Raw genomic sequence first — 18,017 nt, 5'->3', positions numbered from 1 at the left:
ATAAGATAGGGCAACTTCATTCCACTCTTCCCCTCCAGGACTATAAGCTCCAGGCTGTGGAGGAGACGGAAGGCACAAATCTGTTTTCATTTGCATCAACTAGAATCACAGCGTGCTTCTAGTTTTAAAGATACATAGTTTCCAGGCAATGTGCTCGTGATGTCAATAGTTACCCCCCTCCCATTTGGCCCATAAACGAAAGCTATCCTCATCATCCAAAACCTGCAGAAGATAGGGGATCAGCTCCAACTCTAGCTGTGTTAGTAGAACTATGTATTTCTGTCTCCAGCAGGACGCCTTCCAGGGAGAATGTCAAGGGGAAGTCGGAATATATACGATTTTTACCTTCCATGCTGACTTTAGAACCTAATTAGGGTAAGCTATGATTTCACAGTAATTGTTCCTATGTAAGTTGATAAGTATTATATGCTAGATTCAAAGGCATAAATGAATTCCTATCAGATGATTCTTAGTCGTCTGGTTATAATTAAATGTACTGATTGTACTTGAAGTACATTAAAATTCTCCCTAATCCTTTCTCTTCCCTCCCCCTACCAAAAATCATGAACTATTTATAAAACTTCCAGAGTCTCTTCATTTGGTTTTACTTATCTGAACCCATAAGCCATGCATGGTAAATTTCAGACCTATAATTTGTGGTTTCCTGCTTCCAAGATTACTCCAGAGCATGTGACTGTTTTTCTAGTTAAATATTTACACATATTCACGGGGTACACAGGCAGTTCATATCTGACATGATTTAACAGCATCTACATCTGTTTCTCATCATCACATGACTGGAAAATGTGCCTACTAAACAATTTTTTAATATAGTTGTCCAAAACATTGTTTCTGCTCTGATCTTGAGACATTTCTATGTAAAGAAAACAAGATAAGATGGTTCTTCTCAGGCCCCATTTCCTTCTCAATTCCCTTCTTCTGGCTTCAGGACCCTCTCCTGCTATCAATCATGACTTTCCAAGCCTCACCAAAATACAGGTCATGTCTTATTTTTATCCCTGTGTGAAAAACACAACTTAAATGGGGATATGAAGGGAAAATAACTTATTTTAAAAATTTTTTAAAGCCACCGAATGCAACAATTGGCTTTGGGTGTGGTACTCCAAGGTTAGCAAGATTGTATTTGAATAAAGTCCCTACTGACATTAAAAAACTTGAAGTTGGTTTCGTGTTCCCAATGCACAACTTCAAGCATGGTCTTTCCAAATACAAAACAAAATGAAGAAAGAGGAGGAAGAGGACAAGAGGAGGAGGAGAGGGAGAGGAAGAAGAAAAGAAAGTTCTTGGCTTTCAAGAGGTAATAATTTCTAAGTCCCCAAAATTTTAAAATCACAACACAAATCTGTTCTAATTCTTCCCATCTGTTTAATAAAGTGAATTGTATTTTGAATTCATATATTTTCCCAAAAATATAAAGCATAGTTAAATTATTAGAGTATTCTCCTCAGAACAGTAATTTAGAATAAATTAATCTTGTATAAATGTCATTCTGCTGTTTTGGGTTTTAATCCACAGATCTGTTTTCTCATTTCTATTCATATATTGTTATCAGAAAACAGTAACAACAAAAACTCCTGAGTGAATTATAAATCCTAGAAGCTGATCATAGTTCATATGTATCAAAGAAGCTAAAATAAAAGGATTGTCTTCAACTCTTTTGAGACCCATTTTTCCAATTTGTGTCTAATTCAAGACCTTCTTTTTTTTTTTCTTTTCTCCACCCTGATTATATTTTGCTACTTCACAGCTCATTACACTCTGGAAAGAAAGAGATTGGATAACATAAAACAAGATGAAACTAAAATGAGTGCAATTGGCCTCAACAGCCCTAAGGAAAAGCTTTATTTTAAAGAAGCCTAGAAAGCTTCGCTCTGATAAAGCTTTTGATGCATCTAAGAATTTAAATAATCTTCAATAATTCCTGACACACTGATTTAAAAAAGTAAGAATAGATTTTTAGACATACTTTGTAGACATTCTGTTTTATGAAATAACATGAGAAGTTGCTCAAATCCAGCTATCACACTGTATACTCAGAGAAATCCTTCCTAGGGTACTGTATATTTTTTCAGACAAGGTATATATACACACACACACCATGCACACACATGAATAAGTGCTAATTTTGGTTTGCTGTTCTGATACTTCAAATACCTATGCTAGTTTTAGAAGGAAGGAAGTAATTACAATATGTGGATAAAGACAACGTGCAGATGGGATGGAAAAATGTTTTCCTCATGAACTGTCTTTATGTTGTAGATAATATATACATTTAAATTTCTTTCTCAGCTTCTAGAGAGGCAAAACATAATGAGCATCCAAAAAAACCCAAAGAACCTTATAAAACCTTTCAGAAAGCCAAGGACTGAATAGTTCCCAAACTTTCTATGATGACAGCAGAACCTGGATACCAAAACCTGACATGGTTATTATAAGAAAATTGTAGACCAGCATTTTTCATGAACATATTTGTAAAAGTTCGTAGCAAAATCTTGGCAAACCGAATCCCACAATATATAGAAAGGATATTATATCCTAACCATAGGGAGTTGATCCCAGAGGGAACATTTGGAAAATCAATCAATATAAATCATCATCTTAACAGAATAAAGAGAGAAAATCATATGATCATTTCAATAGATGCAGAAAATGTATGTGCCAAAATTCGAAACCCAATTGTGATTTAAAACACAAAAGACCTCCAAGCATGCAAGTTATAGAAGGGAACTTCATCTCATAAAAGGCCATCTATGAAAAATACTTAGAGTTAATATCATATTTATGGTAAAATACTAAGCACTTCCCTATCATTAGGAACAAAGCAAAAGATAGACCCTCTCACTACAGTGATAGTGCAATAAAGAAGAAAACAAAATAAAAGACTTAAAGACTTAGAAAGGAAAAGATGTAACTGCCTCCTAAAGAAAATCTTAAAGAAAATCTAAATATTGTTTAGAAAATATTAAGCATCCATGTAGAAAATCCTAATAAATCTTCTTTAAAAAAAAAATCTTAGAAGTAATCAGTAAATTTAGCATGCTCACAGCATAAAAGATTAATCTAAGAAATTCTATTGTATTTCTATCTAGTAGCAAAAAATTGAGAAATAACATTTTAAAAACAGTCCCTGGGGCACCTAAGTGGGTCAGTGGGTTAAAGCCTCTGCCTTTGGCTCAAGTCATGATCCTGGGGTCCTGGGATCAAACCCCGCATCGGGCTCTCTGCTCAGCAGGGAGCCTGTTTCCCCCTCTCTCTCTGCCTGCCTCGCTGCCTATTTGTGATCTCTGCCTGTCAAATAAATAAAATAAAATCTTAAAAAATATATATATTTTTTTGAGATATATATATATATATATATATATATATATATATATATACAGTCCCCTGTACAATATCATCAAAAAATAATTAGGGATAATTTTAACAAAAGCCTGTAAGATCTCTAAACTGAAAACTACTATGAGTTGCTGAGAGAAGATCATATACTATGATTATGGATAAGAAGACTTAATACTATTCAGATGTCAATTCTCCCCAGACTGGCCGGTATGGTCAATTCATAGCAAGCTATTTCTGTAGAAACTGACAAGCCGATTCTAAAATTTTTGTGGAAATGCAAAGGGCCTATGTTAAAAAAAAAAAAAAGTTTGAAAAAGAAAAGAAAGGTAGAGGATTCATAGTACTTCTTAATTCAAAACTTACTATAAAGCTAGAGAATCCAGACAGTGTGTCATTGGTGCAAGAAAAGATAAATAGATCACTGATATGAAATAGTGAATCCAGAATAAACTCATGCATCAATGAATTTATTTTCAACAAAAAACCAAAGTAATTCAAAGGAAAATGAAAGTGTTTTTTCTTTTTCTTTTTTTCCCTCAAACAGATCTGGGAATTTGGATACTTATATGAGAAAAAGTAAATATCAACTTCTACTCATTCTATAAGCAAGACTTAATTTGAAATGCCTTAGACATCCAAAGTAACAGCTATGACAGTAATGTTTCCAGATGAAAACATAGAATAATCCTTCACAGCCTCAGAGTAAGCAAAGATTTCTTAGATGTGACACAAACAGCACAAAATATAAAATAATCTGATAAACTAGATGAAATTTTAAAAAACTGTTCATCAAGACTTCTTAAAATAAAAAAGCAATTGATAGGCCAGGAGAAAATATTCATAATGAATATATGTAACAAAAAGATTGCATCCAGAATATATAAAAAATCTAACAAATAAATAGCCAAAAAAGGTGAAAAAGCCAATTAAAAATAAAAAATAAAGCTTGAACAAAACCTTCACCAAAAAAAAAAAATATAAATAACTAATAAGCACATGAGAATGTGTTCAACATTTCATCAAGGAAACACAAATTTTACTTTTAAAACTAAAATCAAAAGAACTAACAACACTGAATATTGGAGAATATATCGCTCAATGATGACACTCAGTATTGCTACTGGATTTTAAGATAAGACAGACACTTTGGAAAATGTTTTACTACACGTACCTTACCAATTCCACTCTAAGTAATTACTCAAAAAGAAAAACTAAATGTCCTCAAAGCTGTTCACTGAAACTTAACTATAATAACAAAAATCTAGAAAAACTCAAGTATTCATCAAGAAAATTATGGTTAACACATTATCGTATATCCAAACAATGTAATTATATTCAGCAACAAAAAAGGATGAAGTGCTGACACGCAAAACAACATGAAGCATCTTAGGAACACATAAGAGTACCTGCTATATGATTGCATCTCTACGAAGTTCAAGATCAGAGGAAAACTAATCTATAGTGATAAAAAATCAGAGCAGTGGTTGCCTATAGTGGGTGGAAATTTACAGGAAGGAGGCTCAGGAAACACCTGGAATATTAGAAAAGCTTTACTTCTGAGTGGAATGGTCATTATATGGGTCATTATATGGATATATGGTCATTATATCCATTCCTAAAATCTAAAATTGTACACTTAATAAGGAACTGCTCAAATAACCAACAGTATAGAGACATGTCCAGGGGGTACATTAGCCAATCCGAAAAGCCAATCTACCAAAACTAGAACAATTTAAACAACAAAATAAATAACATAGTATTGAATTCTAACCAAAGATATAAAGGAGTATCCATGAGTCCTTGCTGATATAAACAAAAGACTGAATAATAAATAAAGAAGAGACAAGTCCTTATGACAGAAAAATTCCCAATAATATGCATAGATACTTCCCCCTCCAGGAAGTGAAACAATTAGCTTCCAAAGCAGTGAGTATGAAGAAAGAAAAGTAGTAACTCCTGATCTGGTCCGTCACCCTCACTGTGCATATGAAAACTCAAATTCATGTGTAATGAGTCAGAATTAAATGGAAAATAAATGACTTTCCCAAAATTGATTCCTTTCAAAAATTCAATACTCTTCCCAATAGCATATAATCCAGAGGTTATTTAACTATCTACAACCTGAAAGGGCCAGTTTATCTTTTTAATTCTAACCCATCCTAGAAGATATTTCTATAAAACACAAAATTAATTACCAGAAAAATAAAATTTTATAAAGACACACAGACTACAAAAACTCAAATTTATACTACTAGATGTAATAGACACAAAATTCTTTTTTTTAATTTTTTTTAAAAGATTTTATTTATTTGACAGACAGAGATCACAAGTAGGCAGAGAGAGAGGAGGAAACAGGGCCCCTGCTGAGCAGAAAGCCTGACGTGGGGCTCAATCCCAGCACCCTGGGATCATGACCTGAACTGAAGGTAGATGCTTTAACCCACTGAGCCACCCAGGTGCCCCTAGACACAAAATTCTTATACTGAATTGGTACAAAGTTTCTAAAGTTACTCTCAATTTCCAAATTTATTTCATTGTGGACCAGTAAGTTTGTGAACTAGCACTGATCTATAGACCACATTTTGAGTAGTAATTATACAGTTAGCAAAGTAACAGAAATAAGAATTCGTTCATTTATTCATTCAATAAATTCATGTCAAATTCTTACTGTGCATTGAGCATTGCTACAGGCAATAAGGAATTGATGTGAATATGATCTACAATCTCCCTGATCTCTTAAAGTTTATAATCTAGTGAAAAAAGAAAGATAAAAAATAAAAAGCCTAATAATTAAATCATCTGGGGGAGATTTCAGAAAATAGTATCAGAGACAAAGGGATAGAAAAATGTGATAGTATCTGGGTGGCTCTTTTGGATTAAGGATCAGAGAAAACTTCTCTAAAGAGCTAACATTTAACTAAGACCTAAATGACTAAAAAATCTGTCATGTGAAGTCCAAGAGGAAGAGTTCTACAGGTAGAGAGAACAGGTAGCCCAAACCCCTCATAAGTACATGTATTTCCTGTCAACATACAATAACAGATACGGGATTTATCCTCTTTCCTGGGAAAAAAAAAAACCTACAAAAATGCATAAACTATAGAAATAATGGCTCTCCTGGCATTAGAAGTCAGGAAATGCAGAATAGTGATCCCTGAGAGATAGGAAACAAATAAAGTAAGTCTCAACATCACTTGATCACTTGAGTTTAGTACGTTGAGAAAGCTTTCAGTCCCCAAAGAAGTGTTGGAGACCCTAGGCAGAATGTAAACATCTTTCTGGATTTCCTCAACTCAGAAAGTTGAGAACTCAAAGTTGAGAAACCTCAGAAAGACCTCTTTGCTGGGGACACCAAAAAATCAGAGTTCACAGGACAGAGGAACAGAAAAAAGAGCTATATAGAAAAAGACTTCCAGATATTTGCTGAGGATCTCCTTTAAGTACTCACAAGGAGTAAAAGCTAGTAAGCCAACAAGGAGATAAAATAAAATAAAATAAAAACTCAACTAATCACAAAGAAGACAGAATAAGAGGAAAAGGAACAAAAAGTCAACATGACAAAGAGAAAGTAAATAGCAGTATGGTAGGTTTACAACCAACCATATAAATAATTGATGTAAATGCTCTGACACTTCAATAAAAGAGATTGTCAAATTGAATATAAAAAAGCAATATCCAACTATGTGTCATACAAGAAATGCATCAAAAATAAGGACACAAATATGCTGAGATAGAATAGAAAAAGATAAGCCAAAACAAAATCAAAAGAAAGCTATATTAATATCAGAAAAATTAACGTTAGGGCAAAGTGTATTAGCTGGATACAGAGCAGCCTTTCATAAAGGGGTCAGTTCACCAAGAAAATCTAAAGAGGGAGGAGCAAGATGGCAGAGGAGTAGGAGACCTAAATATCATCAGGTCCTAGGAGTTCAGCTAGGTAGTTATCAAGCCATTCTGAATACCTGCAAACTAAGCAGGAGATAGAAGAGAAGAGCAGCAATTCTAGGAATACAAACTGACCACTTTCCAGAAGGTAGGACATGTGGAGAAGTGAATCCAAGGTGATTTACAGGAAGAGAGGCCATGGAGGGAGGGGCTATATCCCACGGAGTGGTACAGCAGTGTCTAAAACAAAATGGAAGTTTTAGAAGTCTGCTGCACTAAGGGACATCGCTCCAGAGGCTCAGCGAGGGGAGGACCCCTCACAGGGAGAGTGTGGTCTCGGGACCCATGGGGTCACAAAAAGACCAGGGGAGTCTGAGTGCAGCAGGGCTCCCAGGTATCAGAGCAGTTAAACTAACTGCAGAGACAGAGCAAAGGAGGGGGATTTCAGTTTGAGTTTACCTTAAACTCTGATCTGTGGCACAGTTTAGCCACTGCTCTTCGAGCAGGGACCCCACAAGTGGCAGAACCGGGGAGACTCCCCTTCCTCCTCAAGGAAGAGCAGTGTGGGAGTGTGCTTCAGGAATCTGCTGGGTTTGAAGACTCCAAATGGGACCATGTACTAGAGATAGAAATGTTCAGTCAAGGCCAGGTGAGCATGGAGTGTGTGACCAGAGACCAGGGAGATAGGCATGATTGACGGTGCTTCTCTTAGGGTACACTGAGGAGTGGGGCCCTGAGCTCTCTGCTTCTATGGTCCTGGAGACTGGGAGACCACCATTTTCATTCCTGTCTTCCAAAGTGGTACAGAAAGCATTTAGGGAACAAAAGCTACCAAGAGCAAACCCAAGCAGATTACTTAATATGGCCACTAGCAAGGGTGACGCAATTCCACCCCGGGCAAAGACATTTGAGAATCACTGCAACAGGCCCCTCCCCCAGAAGATCAGCAAGATATCCAGCCAACGCCAAATTCATCGATCAATGAGAACTGAAGAATTCCAGAGCTAGGGGAAAGCAACACAGAATCCATGGCTTTTTTCCCCATGATCCTTTAACTTATCAAAGTTAATTATTTTTATTTTATTTTTTTCTTATTCTGTTTTTTTTAATTTTTCCTCTTTCTTACTTTAATGTTTTTTAACTATTTTATCTTATCAATACGTCTTTAAAAATCCTTTTAAATTTTCATTGTTATAGTCATGTTTTATCTGTTCATTGCATTTAACCTTATTTTGTGTGTGTGTGTGTGTGTGTGTGTGTGAAGTTTTTTCCTCCTTTAAAATTTTGGGGTAAAATTTCTTCTAATAGGTCAAAATATACACTAAATCTAGCACACGGCTTTTTTTCTAGTCTCCAGCTTGACACATTCTTTCCTCTTTTTTTTTCTTTTTTCAACCAACTTACCTTATCAATTCCTTTTCTAGAACCTTTTTTAATTTTCATCTTTACAGTCATATCCCATCATCATGTTTACCCTTATTTTTGTATATATGTAAGTTTTTCTTTCTTTAAAATTTTGGGAGGTAGTTTCTTCTAACAGACCAAACTACACCCCAAATCAAGTGTGTGGCTCTGTTCTATTCACCAGTCTAATATAGAGATTTCTTTTCTTTTTTTCTCCCTTTCTCCTTCCTCCAGTTTCAGGTCTCTTCTGATTTCGTTAGTGTATATTTTTCTAGGGTCATTGCTACCTTTTTAGTATTTTGTTATCTCATTCATGTATTATTATCTGGATAAAATGACAAGGTGGAAAAGCTCACCACAAACACACACACACACACACACACACGAGGCAGTACCAATGGCTAGAGACCTAATCAATATAGACATTAGTAATATGTCAGAACTAGAGTTCAGAATGATGATTATCAAGGTGCTTGCTGAACTAAAAAAAAACCATGGAAGATATAGAGAATCCTTTTCTGGAGAAATAAAAGAACTAAAATCTAACCAAGTTGAAACAACAATAACAAAAAAAGCTATTAATGAGGTGCAATAAAAAATGGAGGCTCTTGAGGCACCTGGGTGGCTCAGTGGATTAAGGCCTCTGCCTTCGGCTTGGGTCATGATCCCAGGGTCCTGGGATCGAACCCCATATCAGGCTCTCTGCTCAGCAGGGAGCCTGCTTCCCTTCCTCTCTCTCTGCCTGCCTCTCTGCCTACTTGTGATCTCTGCCTGTCAAATAAATAAATAAACTCTTTTAAAAAATTGAGGCTCTTACTGCTAGGATAAATGAAGCAGAAGAGAGAATTAGTGATAAAGAAGATCAAATGAGAGATGCCTGGGTGGCTCAGTCGGTTTAGCAGCTGCCTTCGGGTCAGGTCATGATCCCAGTGTCATTGGATCAAGTCCCACATCGGGCTCCTTGCTCAGCAGGGAGCCTGCTTCTCCCTCTGCCTCTGCTTGCTACTCTGCCTGCCTATGCACTCTCATTCTCTCTCTCTCTCTGACAAATAAATAAAAATAAAATCTTAAAAGAAGAAGAAGAAGACCAAATGATGGAGTATAAAGAAGTGACCAAAAGAGAGATAAACAAGGGGACTACCAGGGGAGAATCTGAAAGGTAAGTGATATCAGAAGACAAAACAATATTAGAATAATTGGGATCCCAGAAGAAGAAGAAAGAGAGAGAGGGGCAGAAGGTATACTGGAGTAAATTATAGCAGACAATTTCCCTAATTTGGCAAAAGGAACAAGCATCAAAATCCAGGAGGCACAGAGAACCCCTCCTCAAAATCAATAAAAACAGGGCCATACTCCATCATCTAATAGTAAAACTTACGAGTCTCAGCAACAAAAAGAAAATCCTGAAAGCAGCTCGGGAAAAGAGGTTTGTAACATAAAATGGTAGAAATATTAGATTGGCAGCAGACCTATCCACAGAGACCTGGCAGGCCAGAAAGGACTTTCATGATATATTCAGAGCACTAAATGAAAAAAATATGCAGCCAAGAATACTTTATCCAGCTAGACTGTCATTAAAAATAGAAGGAGAGATAAAAAGCGTCTGGGACAAACAAAAACTAAAAGAATTTGTAAACATCAAAACAGCCCTACAGGAAATATTGAAAGAAGTGCTCTAAGCAAAGAGAGACCCTAAAAGTAACAGACCGGAAAGTAACAGTCACCTTACAGGCAATACAGTGGCACTAAATTCATATCTTTCAATAGTTATCCTGACTGTAAATGAGCTAAATGCCCCAATTAAAAGACATGGGGTATCAGAATGGGGAAAAAAAACAAAAAACAAAAAACAACTCCCATCAATATGCTGTCTATAAGAAACTAATTTTAGACCCAAAGATACCTCCAGATTTAAAGTGAGGGGTTGGAAAAAAATTTACCATGCTAATGGACATAAAAAGAAAGATGGGGTAGTAATCCTTATATCAGATAAATTAGATTTCAAGCCAAAGACTATAATAAGAGATGAGCAAGGACACTATATTATACTTAAGGGTCTGTCCAACAAGAAAATCTAACAATTTTAAACATCTATGACCCCAAAATCAGAGTTACCAATTATACAAACCAATTAATAACAAAATCAAAGAAACACATCAACAATAATACAATAATAGTAGGGAACTTTAACACCCCCTTCACTGAAATGGTCAGATCAGCTAAGCAAAAGATCAACACGGAAATAAAGGCTTTAAATGACAGACTGGACTAGATGGACATCACAGGTGTATTCAGAACATTCCATCCCAAAACAACAGAATACACATTCTTCTCTAGTGCACATGGAACATTCTCCAGAATAGATCACATTCTGGGTCACAGATCAGGTCTCAAATGTACCAAAAGGTTGGGATCATTCCCTGCATATTTTCAGACCACAATTCTCGGAAATTAGAACTCAATCACAAGAGAAAAGTTGAAAAGAACCCGAATACATGGAAGCTAAAAACATCCTACTAAAGAATGAACGGTTCAATCAGGAGAGTAAAGAAGAATTTAAAAATTTCAGGAAAATGAAAATGAGAACACAACTGTTCAAAATCTTTGGGATTCAGCAAAGACGGTCCTGAGAGGAAAGTATATAGCAATACAAGCCTTTCTCAAGAAAAAGAAAGGTGTCAAGCACCTTCACAAAGTAAAGGAGCTACACCTAAAGAAGCTAAAGAAAGAACAGCAAAGAAAGCCTAAGCCCAGCAGGAGAAGAGAAATAATAAATACCAGAGCAGAAATCAAGGAAATAGGAACCAAAAGAACAGTAGACCAGATCAATGAAACTAGGAGCTGGTTCTTTAAAAGAATTAATAAGATTGATAAACTCCTGGCCAGACTTATCAAAAGGAAAAGAGAAAGGAACCAAATTAATAAAATCATGAATGAAAGAGGAGAGATCACAACCAAAACCAAAGAAATACAATTATAAGAACATATTATAAGCAACACCAGCAAATTTGACAATCTGAAAGAAATGGATGCATTCCTAGAGACATATAAACTACCAAAACTGAACCAGGAATAAAAAATTTAAAAAAAAAAAAACCCTGAACAGACCATTACCAGTAAGGAGATTGAAGCAGTCATCAAAAATCTCCCAATAAAACAAGAGCCCAGGGTGAGCTAGCTTCCCACGGGAATTCTACCAAACATTTAAAGAAGAATTAATACCTATTCTCCTAAAACTGTTCCAAAAAATAAAAATGGAAAGAACACTTCCAAAAAAAAAAAAAAAAGTTGGTAGCATCACAATTCCAGACTTCAAGCTCTATTATAAAGCTGCAATCATCAAGACAGTATGGTACTGGCAGAAAAACAGACACATAGATCAATGGAACAGAATAGAGAGCCCAGAAATAGACCCTCAACTCTCTGGTCAACTAATCTTTGACAAATCAGGAAAGAACATCCAGTAGAAAAAAGACAGTCTCTTCAACAAATGGTGTTGGGAAAATTGGACAGCCACATGCAGAAGAATGAAACTGGAACATTTCCTTATACCACACAAAAAAATAGACTCCAAATGGATGAAAGACCTCAATGTGAGACAGAAATCCATCAAAATCCTTGAGGAGAACGCAGGCAGCAACCTCTTCAACCTCAGTCACAACAAACTCTTCCAAGAAACATTGCCAAAGGCAAGGGAAGCCAGGGCAAAAATGAACTATTGGGACTTCATTAAGATCAAAAACTTTTGCACAGCAAAGTAAACAGTCAACAAAACCAAAAGACAACTAACAGAGTGGGAGAATATATTGGCAAATGACATATCAGATAAAGGGCTAGTATTCAAAATCTATGAAGAGCTTATCAAACTCAACACCCAAAGAATAATCCAATCAAGAAACAGGCAGAAGACACAAACAGACATTTCTGTAAAGAAGACATCCAAGTGGCCAACAGACACATGAGAAAGTGCTCCACATTGCTTGGCATAGGGAAATACAAATCAAAACCACAATGATATACCACCTCATACCAGTCAGAATGGTTAAAATTAGCAAGTCAGGAAACAACAGATTTCGCCAAAGATACAGAAAAAGGGGAATGCTCCTATGCTGTTGGTGGGAATGCAAACTGGTGCAGCCACTCTGGAAAACAGTATGGCGGTTCCTCAAAGAGTTGAAAATAGAGCTACCCTACAACCCAGCAATTGTACTACTGTGTATTTACCCTAAAGATACAAATGTAGCGATCTGAAGGGGCATGTGTACCTGAATGTTTACAGCAGCAATGTCCACATAGCCAAACTATGGAAAGAACCTAGATGTCCATCAACAGATGAATGGATAAAGAAGATGTGGTATATATATATATGCAATGGAATACTAGGCAGCCAAAAAACAAAACAAAACAACCTAAATCTTTCCATTTGCAGTGACATGGATGGAACTAGAGGGTATTAATACTAAGCGAAATAAGTCAATCAGAGAAAGACAATTAACATGGCATCTCTGATATGAGGAATTTGAGAGGCAGGGCAGGGGGCCATGGCAGGTAGGGGTGGAAAAAACAAAACAAGATGGGATTGGGAGGAAGACAAACTATAAGAGACTCTTAATCTCACAAAACAAACTGAGGGTTGCTAGGGGGTAGAGAGGTAGGGAGAGGGTGCTTGGATTAAGGAAATTGGGGAGGGTATGTGCTATGGTGAGTGCTGTGAAATGTGTAAGCCTGATGACCTACACCCCTGGGGCAAATAATACTTTATATGTTAATTTTAAAAAGGTCTAAAAATGCAAGACGTTTATACAGCTAATAACAGAATTTCAAAATAAATGTAACAAAAACTGATAAAAAACTGCCAGAAAAAATTAGAAAACTCACCTTACCATGAGACTTTCCTGCCACCAGTGATACATTTGTTACAACTGATGAACCTACATTGACACCTCGTTATCATCCAAAGTCCACATTTCACATGACAGGTAACTCTCGGTATTGTACATTGTATGGGTTTTGAAAAATCAGTAATGTTGTGTATCTACTAGAATAGTAACATACAGAATATTTTCAGTGCCCTAAATATCTTCTCCCTCCCCTCAATCCATCAACCTCTGTGTGTTTTACTGTCTCCATAATTTTTCTTTTTCCAGGATGTGATACAGTTGTAGGCCATTCAAATTGGCTTCTTTCACTTGGAAGATTCATTAAATGTCCTCCATGTTTTTTCATGGGTTGATAACTCATTTCTGTTTAACACCTCATAATATTCCATGGTCTGGATGTGCCAGTTTGTTTATCCATTCCTCTCTTAAGGAAATCTTGGTTCCTTCCAAGTTTTGGCAACTATGCTGCCAAATATCTACAAACATCTATTGTGCAGCTAATAAGTTTTCATCTCCTTTGGGTAATTATAAGGGAGTGCAATTGAAAGATAGTATGGCAAGGATAGATTTTGTTCTGTTAGAAACCACTGAAATGTCTTTCAAAATAACTGTGCTCTTTTTCAATCCTATCATCAATGTATGGGAGTTCCTGTTGCCCTACATCCCCTCTGACATTTGGTGCTGTCAGTGTTCTAGATTGGGGCCATTCTAATAGGTTGTTCTAATTTGCATTTCACTAACAAGGTAAGATGTTGAGCATCTTTCATATGTGTATTTGTTCTGTATCTTTGGTGAGGTCTCTGTGCAAATATTTTGCCCATTTTTTTAAGATTTTATTTATTTTTTAGACAGAGAGATCTCTCATGAGTAGGCAGAGAGACAGTCAGAGAGAGGTGGGGTGCAGGCTCCCCACTGAGCAGAGAGCCTGAAGCGGGGCTCCATCCCAGGACCCTGAGATCACGACCCAAGCCAAAGGTTTGAGCCACCCAGGCACCTCTGTTTTGCCCATTTTTTAATTATGTTGTTTGTTTTCTTTTTTTGTTGAGTTTTAAGAATTCCTTGTGTATTTTGGATAGCAGTCCTTCATCAGATATGCCTTTGCAAATATTTTTCCAAATCTGTGGCTTATCTTCTCATTCTCTGGCAATGATTATATTTTAATGCAGCACATTTTAACACTAGCTGTGCCTTCCATTCACCAAACCTAACTAGGTACATGTTGAAAAATATTTAAGATAAAAATAAAAAATAGTGTCAGAAATACAAAATAACGAAATACACCAACATGTACTGTCATCCAAGCATTAGCTGTTCTTCATAAATCCGCTTAGACTTTAAGGAAATTAACAAAATGAATTCTGTTGATGTTGTTCTTCATGAGTCAGATTTTTCCATATGATTGGAGGTACCTCCAAGATCATGAAGTGAAGAGTAATAGAAAGATAATAAGGATGGAAATGGAATTATATTGTTTGGTATTTTGCTCCCTGTGATCATCACTGTTACAGCATTTAAAAATTACAGAAACTTTTAAGTTTTCCTTTGTGGAAATGGTTGTTTGTTTTACTTATTGGGAGTGATGTGAGGAGTCAGTTTTAAATAACACACCCTTGTTATTCCAACCTACACAGCTGAAGTTGTTAAACTGAAAGAAATGAAGGTTTCCAGTCTTCAGATAAAGTCAAAAATGTCAAAATCTTGCCTGTCAGGTCATCTTCCTCACTCTTCACTATTTACTTTTATAAGTTTGGAATTTTCCTTAATAACAAAGTTAATTTTTTTTAATGAATGCTTAAATACATTAAAATTTAGCAATGTGGCTTAATCAACTAATGAGCCATTAGGAAAACATCTAATAAAGCCAACTTTTATCAAATTCAATTTGAGGTGAGTCAAAGATTTGAGTATATAAAATAATAAAACTATTAGAAGCAAATTAGGAGAATTTATTTCCTTTTGGAGATTAGAAAGCTTTCCTAAGCAATACACAAAACCCAAATTCCAAAATGATTAGTGAATATGACTACATAAAAAATGTTTTTTTTCTGCACAGAAAAAAAAATACCATAAAAAGTCAAAAGACAAATGATCAACTGGGAAAAATATTTCAACACATACAACAATGAGCTCATTTCCTTCATATATAAAGACCTCTTACAAGTCAGTTATAAAAGACCATTAAATCAATAGAAAAATTGACAAAGAACTTAGAAGCAATTCATAGAAAAGAAACACAAATGGTTTTTAACATATGAAATCATGAAGAAATGAAAATCGAAATGTCAATGCTATATAATTTTTCATTTATTGGAAGCAATTCTTAAAATCTATGTCATTTAGATATTTAATTGAATAAAATCAACACTAAAACAATCTATATAGTGTGCCTCTACCTATTTAAAAACAACCATATATATAAATGTATATGTGTATATATACACACATATATGTATATATGATCAGATATACATAGAACATTCTAGAAAAACATTATGCGAATGGTTTACCATGGTTTCTTCTATGATGGGAGTCTGGAAGTAAACATAGTCTGGAAGAGTAAACATAACTTTTTATCCTGTGTTCTTTCATAATGTTTAAATTTTTAAATGAATGTCTGCATTACCTTATCAATAAAGAATGACTAGTTAATAAAATAAACTATTTTATTCAACAAATATCTACATCGGCTCTGTGCCAATCACTCTTTTAAGCACAGGGAATACAGATAGTGGGCAACAAATGTGACTCTCTGTCCTCAGAGCTCTAACATGCTCTGTTAGAGGTTAGAGGATAATAAAAATTTCTAATGAATTCTGTTCAGTACTTTTGACTGCAACTTCATGAATGTTTCTTCCCTTTTCTTAATTTAAGTGAATATACTTAGTTTCATATAAAGTAGTTGCTATAGTTTCTTACTGACACAGCTGTCATAATCGTAATTTGGATGGGCTTTGCTGAGTTAGAAGAAGCAAGACAAGGTTCATCCTATATGCCTCCATATGTATTCATATCATTTAATAATTTTGCTCTCCTTGCAACAAAACAGTGCTGATTCTCTGCATTTGTTTTATGGTTTACCTATTGAGAGAATTAAGAAGCTTCTCCTTCTCTTACCACTTAATTCATTTTTTAGGATTTAAATCTAATTCAAGTCCTGAAGATTCAGAACAAAAACAATTCCAGAGTCACTTACTGTTCTCATTTCCATTGCATTCCCATATCTTTTCCCCTAGATATAGAAGAATGGGGCCAACAACAACTGTGAAATTACAGCTGTTATGATTGTTTAACTTGCAAAACAAAAACAAAAACAAAAGAAGCATATTTTGGTTGAAGGGTGGAGTAAGGTAAAAAACAGTATTTCTAAAGTATGGTTAATGAGCCCTAGGCTTGCTCAGTTCTGCCAGGAAGGTGTTCCTTGCCCAATAAATTGGGGAAAGCTGATTATTAAATTCCCCTACAATTATGGGTGCCTGGGTGGTTCAGTTGGTTAAGCCTCCAACTCATGGTTTCAGCTCAGGTCAGGTCCCACTGGTGGTGGGATTGAGACCCATTTTGAGCTCCTCACTCAGTGAGGAGTCTGCTTGAAAGATTCTCTCCCTCTGCCCCTCCCCCTACTCACTCTTTCTTTCTCTCTCTCTCTTTAGATAAATCTTTAAAAAAAAATACCCACAATTAAAATTTTTCTCTACATTGGAGATTTACACGGCATGTCAGCATCTTATGAGTGAGTTGGACAGTCAGGTAGTCAAGGCCAGGGTCCCCAACAGGAAGGTATGGAGTCAAGACAGTCAAGATCAAACAGCACTGACATCCTGTTTTACAGCTTTGACAGACCACATCAACATTCTGCTTTGCAGGCTTTCCAGAAGTGACTTCTGCAAAACGTTCTAAAATAAGACAATTAACCACAAGGTATTCATCCTTATCACAAGCAAGGGGCAATTAAGACAGAAGTCCCCAGATGTCAGCCCAAAAAGACCATCAGCACATAGACATTAACCAAAGAGGTAGACAGATACGTGACCAGAGCCCTGATTGGCGCGACTCAGCACACCCTGATTGCTTAAGATAGTTCCGCAAAAGCACTCATAAAAATCCCAGAACTTGGAAACTCCTGGGGCAACCCTCTCGGGCCTCCCTCCCTCTCTGGGAGCCTTGTGCTATTGCTCAATAAACCTTCCTCTGCTGCCCACCACTCTTCATCCGGTCCACCTCTTCATTCTTTGAAGTGGCGTGACCAAGAACTGCAGGCACTAAAGGCAGAGAATTCTTGGAACAAGCTTATCAGTGGCCCTACACAAAATCCTTCGTGAAGAAGTTTGCCTAACCTGGGACCTGCCACCAGTTAGCACTATGACCTCACTGAAGACTCCCATGTTGTCCAGTCTCAGGTTCTTCTGTCTGAAATATGAGTTGATGCCAGATGATATCTGAGGTTCCCATGCCACTTTATTATGCTAGATTCTTGATTTCACCTTAGAAAAA

At 36.1% G+C, this 18,017-nt stretch overlaps 1 protein-coding gene across 3 annotated transcripts in view; it reads right to left on the bottom strand.

Annotated features, from left to right (window-relative positions):
• The window catches only part of IPCEF1 (interaction protein for cytohesin exchange factors 1), a 191,968-nt gene that overhangs the window by 161,302 nt on the left and 12,649 nt on the right, over positions 1 to 18,017 (bottom strand). The window contains exon 1 of one of the 3 annotated variants that reach the window (XM_032338665.1): positions 7,705 to 7,884. The exons of the other annotated variants lie outside the window; for them this stretch is intronic. The gene's annotated coding sequence lies outside the window, so the exon portion shown is untranslated. Of the gene's footprint in view, positions 1 to 7,704; positions 7,885 to 18,017 lie in introns of those variants that run through there. 3 annotated transcript variants of the gene reach the window in all.

This window comes from Mustela erminea, chromosome 4, assembly GCF_009829155.1.
Source record: "Mustela erminea isolate mMusErm1 chromosome 4, mMusErm1.Pri, whole genome shotgun sequence".
NCBI classification, from domain to species: Eukaryota; Metazoa; Chordata; class Mammalia; order Carnivora; family Mustelidae; genus Mustela; species Mustela erminea.
Note: the sequence above shows the minus strand (reverse complement) of the source record. Positions and strands in the feature narration are given on the sequence as shown.